This window comes from Dermacentor albipictus, chromosome 8 (genome assembly GCF_038994185.2).
Source record: "Dermacentor albipictus isolate Rhodes 1998 colony chromosome 8, USDA_Dalb.pri_finalv2, whole genome shotgun sequence".
Lineage (NCBI taxonomy): Eukaryota > Metazoa > Arthropoda > Arachnida > Ixodida > Ixodidae > Dermacentor > Dermacentor albipictus.
Genome location: NC_091828.1, coordinates 60,232,700 through 60,244,248, shown reverse-complemented (window position 1 = coordinate 60,244,248; position 11,549 = coordinate 60,232,700).

Below are 11,549 nucleotides of genomic sequence, written 5' to 3'. Positions count from 1 at the left end.
TGAAGTGTGGAAAGGCTTATGTCGGCCAAACCGGCCGCTGCATAAATGAACGCTTGGGGGAACATGCCCGAAATTTAAGCAACTTAAAGGACAAGTACGCACATTTGGTCGCGCACGTAATTGGATGCACACGATGCTAGGCTCGTTTGGGAGAGACGAAGATTCTCGGCAAGAGCGCCGACGCGATGGCGCGCGTCAGTTTGGAAGCGTTCCACATACACAAATATGGCAGCAAGTGCGTAAGCACCCCTTCGGTAGCGCTTTTTGCGGCAGAGCTTCATTTTTTGGAAGCGGCTGCTTACTTATTTCATTGTATCTTAGTATCCCTCGCCTTTTGCTAGTGTTTGTTTAGTTTTTTAGTTTTCTCGTTTCTTCGCGCCTGAATGCGTTGACAGCTGGCACGTTCGTTCATCGATGCGCATCGTCAATTTCCCCGATTGTATCACTCCCTCCCCCCTTCACTTCTGCCTTTCCCCTTATATAAGGTACCCGTCTTCCGTTAATAAAAGTTAGTTGACAGTCAGCGCTTGTGTCCTGTCCCTTATACTTTGTGGTTGCATGTGTTTGCGCTATAAACAGTTTTTATGTCAAGGAGCTCCAGATGAACGGCGTGTGGTATCTAGTGACGCGATTAAGTGGTCCAGCAATTTTAGAAAAAAAATCCGTATAATGCGCCTGTAGCATGCGCCCAGTCCCAGAAAATTTCGAACGCTTTTCTTGTTGGTAGGAGTCAGAAAAGCAGCTACAGCGGAAGTTTTCTCGGGATTAAGACGGACGCCTTCCGCGCCCACGACATGCCCAAGGAACTTCAGTTTTTCATAAACGAAACGACATTTCTGAGGCTTTAAGGTGAGGTTGGCCGATCGGATTGCCTGGAGCACTTGCCGCAGTCGCTTAAGATGTCCGTAGAAGATGTGTGAAAATACGACCACATCATCCTGGTAGAGAAGACAGGTTTGCCATTTTAGGTCGGCTAGCACAGTGTCCATCATCCGTTGAAAAGTTGCCGGAGCAGAGCACAACCTGAATGGAAGTACTCGGAACTCGCAAAGTCCATCCAGGGTGACAAAGGCTGTTTTCTCCCTGTCGCGCTCGTCTACCTCAATGGGCCAGTACCCACTTTTCAAGTGAAGCGAGGAAAAATACTTGTCCCGCCGTAGCCGGTCGAGGGTCATCTATGCGTGGCTACAGATAGACGTCTTTCCTTGTGACGTTGTTCAGTTTTCTCTAATCAACACAGAAGCGGAGAGTGCCGTCCTCCATATTTACCAGGACAACCTGTGACGACCACGGACTGTGCCGAGGTTGGATGACGCCGTCGTCAATCACCTCCTTGACGTGTTCTTGAATTGCTTCGCGTTCTTTCTGCGAAACACGATACAGCTGCTGGTGAATAGGACGTGCATCGTCGCAAGAAATTATCATGTGCTGCGTGATTGGCGTCTGACTGACTTTAGACGATCGAGCGAAGCAGTCCTTCAATTCACACAACAGCCTTCGCAGTGCCTCCTTATTGTCCTCCGACAGTTCGTTGTTGATGCCGGTATTTGTAACGCTTTCATCATCGCTGCCGCTTTCCTCATAAGCGAAACACTCAATAACGTCCTCCAAGGCTTCAGCGTAAGCGAAGGCAGTGCCACGGTTGAGGTTTGCGTGTTCATTTGGGAAGTTGGTGATCAAGACGCCAGTTTGGACATCCCAAACGTCAATGATTCCTCGAGCCACGCTGATTCCGAGGGTATGTAGAAGGGAGACGTAGCACTCTGCGAGTACTTCGCCTTCGCATGTGCCAGAATGTTACCGGAGTGTTACCGGAGTCATTACACTGGCACGCGGTGGTATCGTGACGCTGTCGTCGGAAATTCTAGGAGTGGCTCTACGGCAGCAGGCGTCTCGTGTGGTCGCTCCTTTGCAGAGAACGATATACAGCGTGGGCGGAGGTTGATGATGGCGCCATACTCTCGAAGAAAGTCGATTCCAAGTATCAATTCACCGGAGTATTCTTGGATAATAAGGGCGCTTATTCGAAATGTACAATTTTGAATTTATACACAAGTGCACACACCAAGTGGTTTGATGACATGTCCGCCACCTGTCCGTACGTCCAAGGCGTAACAACATTTTGTAATAAACAGTTGCGAGTTTTCCACTGATAATAGAGTAGTCAGCGCCAGTGTTTATTAAAGTAGTAACATTTCGACCGCCGATCAGCGCAGGTATGTTCCTTGAAAAGTTGTCTCCAGCCTGATACACCGGTGTCGTCAAGTCCCCATTGGTCTGAGGTTGCGTCGATTGGAGGTCGTGCTCACGTTGAGTGTAAGCGGCCTCACCTTGAAATGTAGCTGACGTTAGTTTTCCAGGCCAGCGCTCGGAGATCGTGCGTGCGACATCTGACTTGTTCCTCTCGAATAGAGTGGTGGTGCTCACGGCGATCGCGACTGGCGCCTTGATGACGGCGGCGCTCGCTGCCGGCCGATAAATTCTTTCATTTCAGGTGGCCTTTGTCCGAAACGGGGTCGGGGTGAATTAACAGGAAAAGCCTGGAGTCCTGGGCGGTGGTGCTGGCACCCTCGGTAGGTATGACCCACCTCACCACAGTGGTAACAGAGCGGTCGTCAGTCAGGCATGCACAAAATGTCCGATTTGCGTAAGGCTGGCAGAGCCACTCCAAAATAAGGAACCGCCTGCGCTGACTGAAGCATGGCATAGGGGGTGACAAAGGTAGTGGCGCTGGTGCAGGTATAGGGTGCCCGAAAGCGTCGGCATAAGTCGCACGCTGGTATTCGCTCACTGTAGGAGGTGTCGCGCCGGCGACGGGACGGTGCTTCTTAAAGCGTCAGCGTATGTTGTGCGTCGTAATTCAGTTGAAGTTGTGAACGCCTGAAGTGGTAGAGTGGCCTAAAGTGATGCGTCCTAATGTCATACGCCGAGCGCATGCTGCACTTCGTCATGCACGACCTGAAGGCCAACTTCGTCGTGCGATAGAGTCCACCAAAAAGCTGCTCTTTGGCTCCTCGCATCAAGTAACGCAGCTTCTTGTCTTCAGACATGGTAGGGTCAGCTCGCCTGAAGAGACGCACTATATCTTCCACGTACATAGCCACACTCTCATTGAGTTTCTGAATGCTAGATTGGAGGGCCGATTCTGCTCGTTCCCGGCGATCGGAGCTGGCGTAGGTGTCCAAGAGGCTGCGATAGAACTGACGCCGTAATGTCAGAACACCTTCACGGTTCTGTAACCACGTGCGAACACCATCCAAAAGGATGAAGTAAACGTTTCGGAGCTTCAATCGTCTTCCCATCCACTGAACTCCGCCACGCGCTCCATGTCCGCCAGCCAGTCTTCCACGTTTTCTAGCAGGTCGCCATGGAGGGGACTTGGAAAGCGCGGTTTTTTCAGCCTGTAATGAGGAGGCACCGGAGCAGCTGTCGCAGGGTTGTTTGTGGTAGTATGGGATGTAGCATCCATACCTGCCATCGTTGTCTTTGTTCTCGCCGGTAACGGCTCAAACTCAGGGCGAATCCCAGGATTCTCCAGCTGGCGCGGTGTACGGGCGTGAGCTCGGGTATCGGTCTAGCATTCCAGCTTCTAGTAAGGGTCTGTTGCATGGGTCCAGACTACCCAGCACTCCAACCGAAATATGTCACGTTTAATTGATAGATGACTTCTAAAAGAGGCCACTAAAGTAGGAGTCGTTGAAGGGGCAGCGCAGCACCGACCAATGAATAAGGAGCGCGCTCGTGAACCAACCCGTCTTTGTCTTCTTCTAGGAACACGTGCCCAAGAGCGTGGGGCAAGCACGTGGCATTATCATTTAGTATTTTGCAATTAAATTGACTTGTTCGGTAAAGGTAGACGCCAACAAGAGTAAAAGAGAGCCCCTTTTCTTTCGCAGTAACACAGACGAATTGGTTACCGTTGTGTGGCGTTACGGATTGGGAAAAATATACAAGGTCCTTGCGAATGTAAACTAGAACCTTACTACTTCGGACACACGTGGCTGAAACGAAAGGCTGATATCCTGACAGTCTTACGGAGGCTGATAAGTTCGGTTAACAGATGACCGGCATATGAAAGTGGTTTTTAAAGACGAACTGCCGAAAATCCGAAACACGTGACCTCAGGCATCTCGCATTCCTTTGGAATATGGGGGTGCTTCTGACGTTATCCCGGAAAGATCGCTGTTACTGTCGAGGATCCATGGTTCTGCTGTAGAAGGTGACCTGGGAGAATGCGCCTTACACCGAGTGACACGGTGTCGTGGCTAACTGGCCGGAGCCCCAGTTCAGTCCACCACTACCATCGTTCTGGTCCAGCTACGTTGGAGCATGGTTCACGTAGTCTGAAGGCCTTATGGAGCGGAGTTACATTACGATTCAAGAGGTCAAGTACGAGGTACTCCTCTCCGTCGTGCCACTTGAACTGCAACTCCGCCTCGGCGTTCGATCGCGCGACCCCACCCGTACGATGAGCTACAACAGCCTGTGTTGCACTTCTACGGCGCTGGGTACTGCCCTTTTTCTGACGCCGACCGCGGGATACGCCAAACAACTCTGCCGACACCCTCACGCCAGCACCCATCGTCTCTTTCCCTGTGCGCGTAAGCCATCGTCCCAAAACAGCCTTCTTCCCTCGGCCTGTCAAAGGTGTGTAAGATAGTGGTGTAACACTGGAAGCCAGCGAAAGCCTTCTTCACTGGATACATAAATGGATCGCATCGGTGTCGGTATCTGTGGTTGTTTAAGCTTGCTGATAACAACTTAGGAATTGTGGTGACATTTCATGATATGTGCATTGCGGTTCGCCTAAAAAAGTGGTTTTGGTGTGATTGAAGCAGTCAACAAACGGTTGACGCGAAAGACAGCCCACGTGAACTAACAAAAGCATGGATATATGTTGCGGACGAGTCAGGACGAAACGGCTTCCCCTGCCATATAGCTGTCCGCAAGCTCGGACGCGCAGTGTCACCATGTTTCGTCCTGCCCACAGGTGCAGGCGTCCACGAGCCTGGGCGTGAAACTCGGTGGCCTTGCGATGTCAAGAAACGTTTTGTCGAAGGGAGGCGCTGGCCGACCCATGATTGGTTGTCCAGGTTGGTGGCGTCCCGATGACCCGTGTTCGAAACCCGACGGCACTTTCTGAATGCCCAATTCAGTGGCCGACCTTCTTGGTAAGTGAAAGACTTACATGAGCCCGATGAACTAACTTACATAGCCGTATAATCCCATTAGCATTCGTAGGATTCGTCGTGCACTTTTAAATGTGTGTGGATATATCCACCTATGTTTTTAACCTTTTTCCAACCAACTCGGGTCACTGGGTAATCCAAGGTCAAATGGGCCGAGCGTCGGGCTGCTGTTGTGAAGGATGTGGACTGAATAAATTAGCAGACCAACATGGGTGACTTCGTACGTGACAGTGCGCATTTCCCGCTCTTCCATAAAACTCTGTTTCGACAACTTTGGTTACTGAGCATGTACCCCTCATCAATGACCTTCTTCGACACCAACTTGGTTCACTGGATCAATGCCGCTGGGTATGCGCCGCTCTTGAATGAATCTCTTTACATCAACTTGGGTAACTAGATATGTGCCATCACATTTAGAAGCCAGTGACCCAAGTTGGGCATGAGCACTGTGACATACGTATAGACGGACCAGCAGACAATCGGTTAGGTGCTGCTCTTCAATGAACCTCTTTCACCTCAGCATTGGTCAGCGGGATCAATGAAAAGCGAGACATAGCAGTGACACATACCCAGTAATCCAAGTTGGGCCTGAAAAATGTTAGATACGCATGCCCAGACCGGCAAACAATTGATTAGGTGCCGCTCTTCAATGAACTCCTTTCTTGCCAATATGGGTGACTAACTACATGCCACTGGTATGTACAACTGTTCATTCTACGAATTTCACAGCGATTTGGGTAAGTGGGTGCGTGTCACTGAGTATGTGCCAATTTTTAACTAACCTCCTTGAAGCCATCTCGGGTCACCTAGTGTGTGCCGCTGGGTATGAGTCGCTGTTCAGTTAACATCCTGGCATCCAATTTCGGGCGCAGAGTGTCTGCGCCTAGGTATGTGCAGAGCTTCAATAAACATTGTTGGCGCCAACTCATACCCTAAGTATGTGTTTGTGCCAGACAGGGATAACTGGAGATCACAGAGAGTGGCCTTCGTCCTCCAGGCTGATGATGACAACGATGATGATGAGACTTCTTTGTCTCCTTTGTCTTATCCACTCTCCTCGCTCTCGCCCACTCCTCTCATTCCCCTGCTACAGATGAGAATCGCCGAATGAAAGGCATGCAGTACTTTTGATATTTACTTATGCGCACCGTTCCCATACCACACTATATTTCTAAATGACGTTTGTATTTTATTGACGTCACCATAAGGCCAAGGTCGTCAGGTCTGGCGTTCGTACGCAAAATGCTGTTTTTAATTTAAATGTCTATCAGTGCTTCCGACCAGTCATACATCTTACGGGTTGACCTTTTACGTAGGAGTAGTGCGCCCGAGATTATTTGCGACTGCGAAAATATGAGTGCGTACTCCACTAGATATGTTACTCGCCTTGGAGCGAACTTAAAGAGAGTTAAATAATTCCTGTGAAGAATGCGCCTTAACAAAGCACTAGCCATGGAGTTCTGGTCACAAGGAGGTGGCGGGTTTTATTTCCAGAACGGTACCCGTATTACAATTTGGCCCGAATCCGGCAATCATGCAGGCGCTTTGTACTCGCAGTAAATGACGCTTCGTTTAAGATTGTCAACATTAATGTTAACTCGTGCTACATTATTACAAACTCACGTTTTTATTTATTTCTTATAGGACATACAGCAGATCACAACATAGTCCAACTAGTACAGGTATGTCGTAGTAAAAATAGGGGAGTAAACAATCATATCTATGCAAGAAAAGGTCATAGCCGAAAACACAATTGTCAATGCTTGGAATGTGGCTGTCGGCAATAAAAGCAGAAGATTAAGGAATTTGAAAAAAAAACACATACGCACAGATACTATAGCAACTTTGCAGTAAAACATATTACAAGCAGAAATGCAATCAATGAAGGGATAAATCATAGCAAAAATGAACTTATCATTCAAAATACGGAATGTACAGGAATATGAAACAAATACTCAAGGTATGTGAACAGGTACTACTGCGTGTGTGCTGAATAGACTCTTTTAAGCCATTACACCAAATGGAAACGAGCAATATTTGCGGGTATCCGTATACGCAATGTTAAGTGTTATTGAGTGGGCCCGGTGATTTTGTGGGTACCTTCAAGATAAATGAGTTAAACATACAGCGTAGTGAGCGCTACCATGTTGTTCATATAGAGCAAAAAAATTCAGGCGTGCATTTCTTTCTTAGGGCTTGAAGCGCTTCAACTTTGTTATTCTTCATCGGCTCCGCAGGAGAATCGCTTGTTTTGAATTTAGAGTAAATAAACGTCACTGCTTTTCGGTGAAGGCTCTCTACTTTGTTAATGTTCTGTTTAGTTATTGGGTTCCGCACTATCGGCACGTGCTCGGATTTAGGCCTGAGGCAGGTATACTACTTCATTTTTCGGGGGGGGGGGGGGGGGTATCTCTAAGCTGATGCTTCAAAAAACGTAGTCTGTGGAATGCGGAAAAACTAATGTTATCAGTAAGTAGACTCCAGGAGACATTATTTGTGATTGTTACGCATAAGTCCTTGTAGCCTTTGACCGGAATCGCTGGCAATATTCCCAGTTTATACTCCTACTCTAGTGCTCTGATTTTCCGCGTCATATTCAAATAGACAGTTTTGTCGGTTGCACTGATGGATTTGTTGAACAGCCCGAGACTTCAGAGAAAGTCAGATAGTGGACAACAGATCGTCAAATGGCTGAAAGAGCCAACGAAGGCTATTCGCTTTAAAATTACGAGGCGTTATTCCTGCTCGTGCTCTTCCGAAATTTCAAAGTGTGAAGTTTCAAAGGTGCGCACACAGCGATAATGTGGTACATAAATGTGATCGTGCTTATCGAACGTATTTTGAGCTATATTCTAACTTCTTCTACACCGAAAACGCGGCTTAATGTGAACTTAGAGTTTATATATGCGATCACATTTAGAATAAAGAAGAGGATATGCAGAACCAACACGCATCTTAGAAACTACGTGAAGAACAGATTTCGTGAAGCGGCTAACCAAACGCTATAAATTTGTTCATTTATTTCCTGCATCTCTGGCGTAAAGGAAACTTGCGTGTGCGTTTGTGCTGTTGAACATGCGTCCATCGTGTGCACGCACTATGTGACACATGCGGCGACCATATGAAATAGCTGCCAAGCTAGTTGCCGTTGGCACGAATTAAAATATGCATGCGAATGTTTAGAACGTCGCACGGTTCTGCTGGAAGACAGACATATAAGCCCACCGTGGGGCCCGTAACCAAAATTGTTTCAAGTATGACTTATGCTTCATGGCAGCACCACCAAGCACTTCAGGTAGGCAGGGTATTGTTTACGAAGAATGCTTTGTCTTTAGAAGAACGGCAATTTCGTGCCAGAAGCAAAGTTTCATCGTTGGGACAGAGCTTCCAGGATGGTGTTTAGCAATTCGCGCGGTCGATGTGTTGGAGCGAACGAACACTTCAGTGCCATCCGCTATAGCAGGACAAGCTCTAGGATGCGCGCAAACGCGTGAGCGTGTGCGCGTGTGTGAGCTCATTAACCGGCTGAGTTTAACGACTCCTGTCCCCTATCACGGAGCGGTAAATCCCGAGTGGTGGTTATTGGAACTAGCGGCGCTGCAGTTGCAGCTTTACTCTCAGCTCGCGCGTCGTCTGCTGCACCACGACCAAGAAGTACAGGTAGCAGCAGACGCCAGTGCGCGCGATCGCTGTGAGCGCTGCCTTCGCTTATCACTAACGCATGCTTAAAGCGCAATATGTAAATCAGAACAATTTGTTTAGGTGCGGAGATGAGCAGAACGGGCGTTCATAATGCAGCCCAGACGCATACACTGACATCACGTACTCTTTATATAGTGCGCCGCTGTTCGTATTACAAGTGAATTGGCCACGGCTTGGTCGGCTGTGCTAAATTAATCTAGCACGCCTACGAAAACCTGTTTTACGTGAACAGCGATGTTTGCAATTTGCTGCCGTGCACGTGTAAGACAGCATCTGGTTGTGCGACCTGGTGTTAGCCATAACGAAGATGCCTGCAGGGAGATAGAGATAAAGACGGGCCAAACGGAATAAAAATAAACGTTTGCATCAGATACGCCCTCGTGAATAAAGGGGGCTTGGATAAAAAAGAAAGTCCTCCACAAGTTCAGAGAGAGAGGGAGAGAATTTATTTGAAGGAAGGAAGAGAGGTCGGCCTGAGATAGCGTACTCTAGTCATGGTAATCAACAAGTTCATGTTTCTGTATTTGTTTAATGCATTTTGTAAAAATAATGAAAATGGGTAAATTGTTATTGAACTATCAGCGCAGTCTGGCTGATTTATTTTGAAGAGAAGGATATAGCACGTCTTTGATGTCTTTGACAAAAGCGTTTGTCAAAAAATACAGAAAACTCTGACACCTTTCAAAGTCGCATCTTTATTTGGGACAAAGCTGTTGACTTCGAGCTGTTGCATTAGGAGTTTCATTCGTCTCTACTTTAACAGACATTAAAATATTCCCGCATATGGCCCAGAAATTAATCTATTTAGTGCAAATTTAAACACGGTGTCACATCTTTCTTCTGAATGAGCAGGAAAAAGAGCATGCGTAACACCGGAATCATTATTGATGAGCAATAGTCGAACAAAGAATGTCCCTAAGGCGAAGATTTAAAGGAGAATTGTCTTGTTCAAAAGCTAGCTACAGCGATATTCGTTTTTCCACAACTGCTCATCACTTCAAGCCTCCATCTACCCGTCAACTTCTGTTTGTTTGAACTGTAATAATCACGCGCATTCAAATTAGCCCACAAATTACACAATACGTGTCCCCCATTATCGCCAAATATCAGCCCAGTGCCGCTCCCAGTTTTTCGTGAACGCCACAACCATGAACTGCGTGCACCTCATTACTCATGTATTCAGATATATGCAAACACGGCGTCCCAGTTCACTTTAGTGAGAGTTTAGGGACTCGCCGATGCACTTTAAGGCGAGAAAAATACCACGTGGCATGCCCGGTAACTCGCCGTGATCGCAGTGCTCCCAAACGTTCAGCGTACAAACGACCATAGCATTTAGCAAGGTTTCGTGCCGCTTAAAACGCGACCGGACAACCGTTATCGCAACGCAAGCGATAACCGTTGCTAGGGTAAATCGCACAGCCAATGCCTGTGTCACTCCTTTGTCGCCTTTGAAGCGGCAGCACAGCCTGCTAAATGTTATGTTCGCTTGTACGTGGAACGCTCCATAGCACCTTAATCACGGCGTGCATGCGGACATTTCACGTGTTCTTTTTTTTTTATATTTTGTACACATCAGCAGTAAGGGGTAAATGAATCATACCTAATTCATAGAGATTTAGAAACTCTATAATCTGATGTTTTGCAAACCACTGTACAACTTTTTAACTAGAAATATTTGCCTAACTTCGTTGCTTTTAAAAGAGGGTAATTATTTTTGACTAATTATGCAATGAAACATATTAAAAGAAATAGAGTGGCTTACTCCATTGAATAGTCAGCAACGTGCATTTGGTCGGGTCGTCTTGGAGGGCATCGGTATATTTTTAAACTGTGACTACAATTAGCTGGGATACACTGTGCATGTGTTCTCGAGAACGGTCAGTTTCTTTTGCCCCTCGAGTAGTCAAAACGTGTGGCGAGTGAGGTTCTGAACAATACTTTGCAATGAGGTAAACGCAGTTCCAATCATGGATCTGGGATCTGAAAGAGGTGTGACGTAATGCTAACACATTTCTCACAGATTTATTGCTTAGTTGTGACAGATTTTCCTTTTTTTCCAAAGGCGGACGTTGGGCACACCATGTTGGTGCATTATTGCATGTAAAGGTAGGGAAGTATTTTGTTAAGCATTGTGAATAAATTTTATGGCCAGAGTGGTCACCCACTACTCACTGACAGCTCGAAGGGTGATGGCCGCCATAAGGGCAAGTTATCCTTTTGAAACCACTGAGCACTCTACTCAGTGCACAGCATTAAGATAATTCGCAACTCCAACTAAAGTTATCTGGAAACGCCGCTGGTCGCAGCTTTGGAGCGTTCGACCTGCGTAAAGCGCCGCTAGCTTGCATTCCGACACTGTGAACACAGCTAAATTTCCTTACAACCATTCAGTTGGTTTCCAGGCCACGTCATTACGGTAGTACTTCAGACTTTATTAAAAGTAATCCCTCGCTAAATTTTGGAAACCTATAGAAAGAAGCACAACACGAGCCCATTGGCTCTTTTCCCTTCTTACGTTTTGCAGAAGTTCTCGGATGTCTCTTGTGCTCCCATGCCCGCACCCTACTACCTCCAGCACTCCCTACTCCGAACAAGCGCCTGTCATCGGAAGCAGACGAGCTTATCACACATATAAGCTAACTATAAACAGTCGCA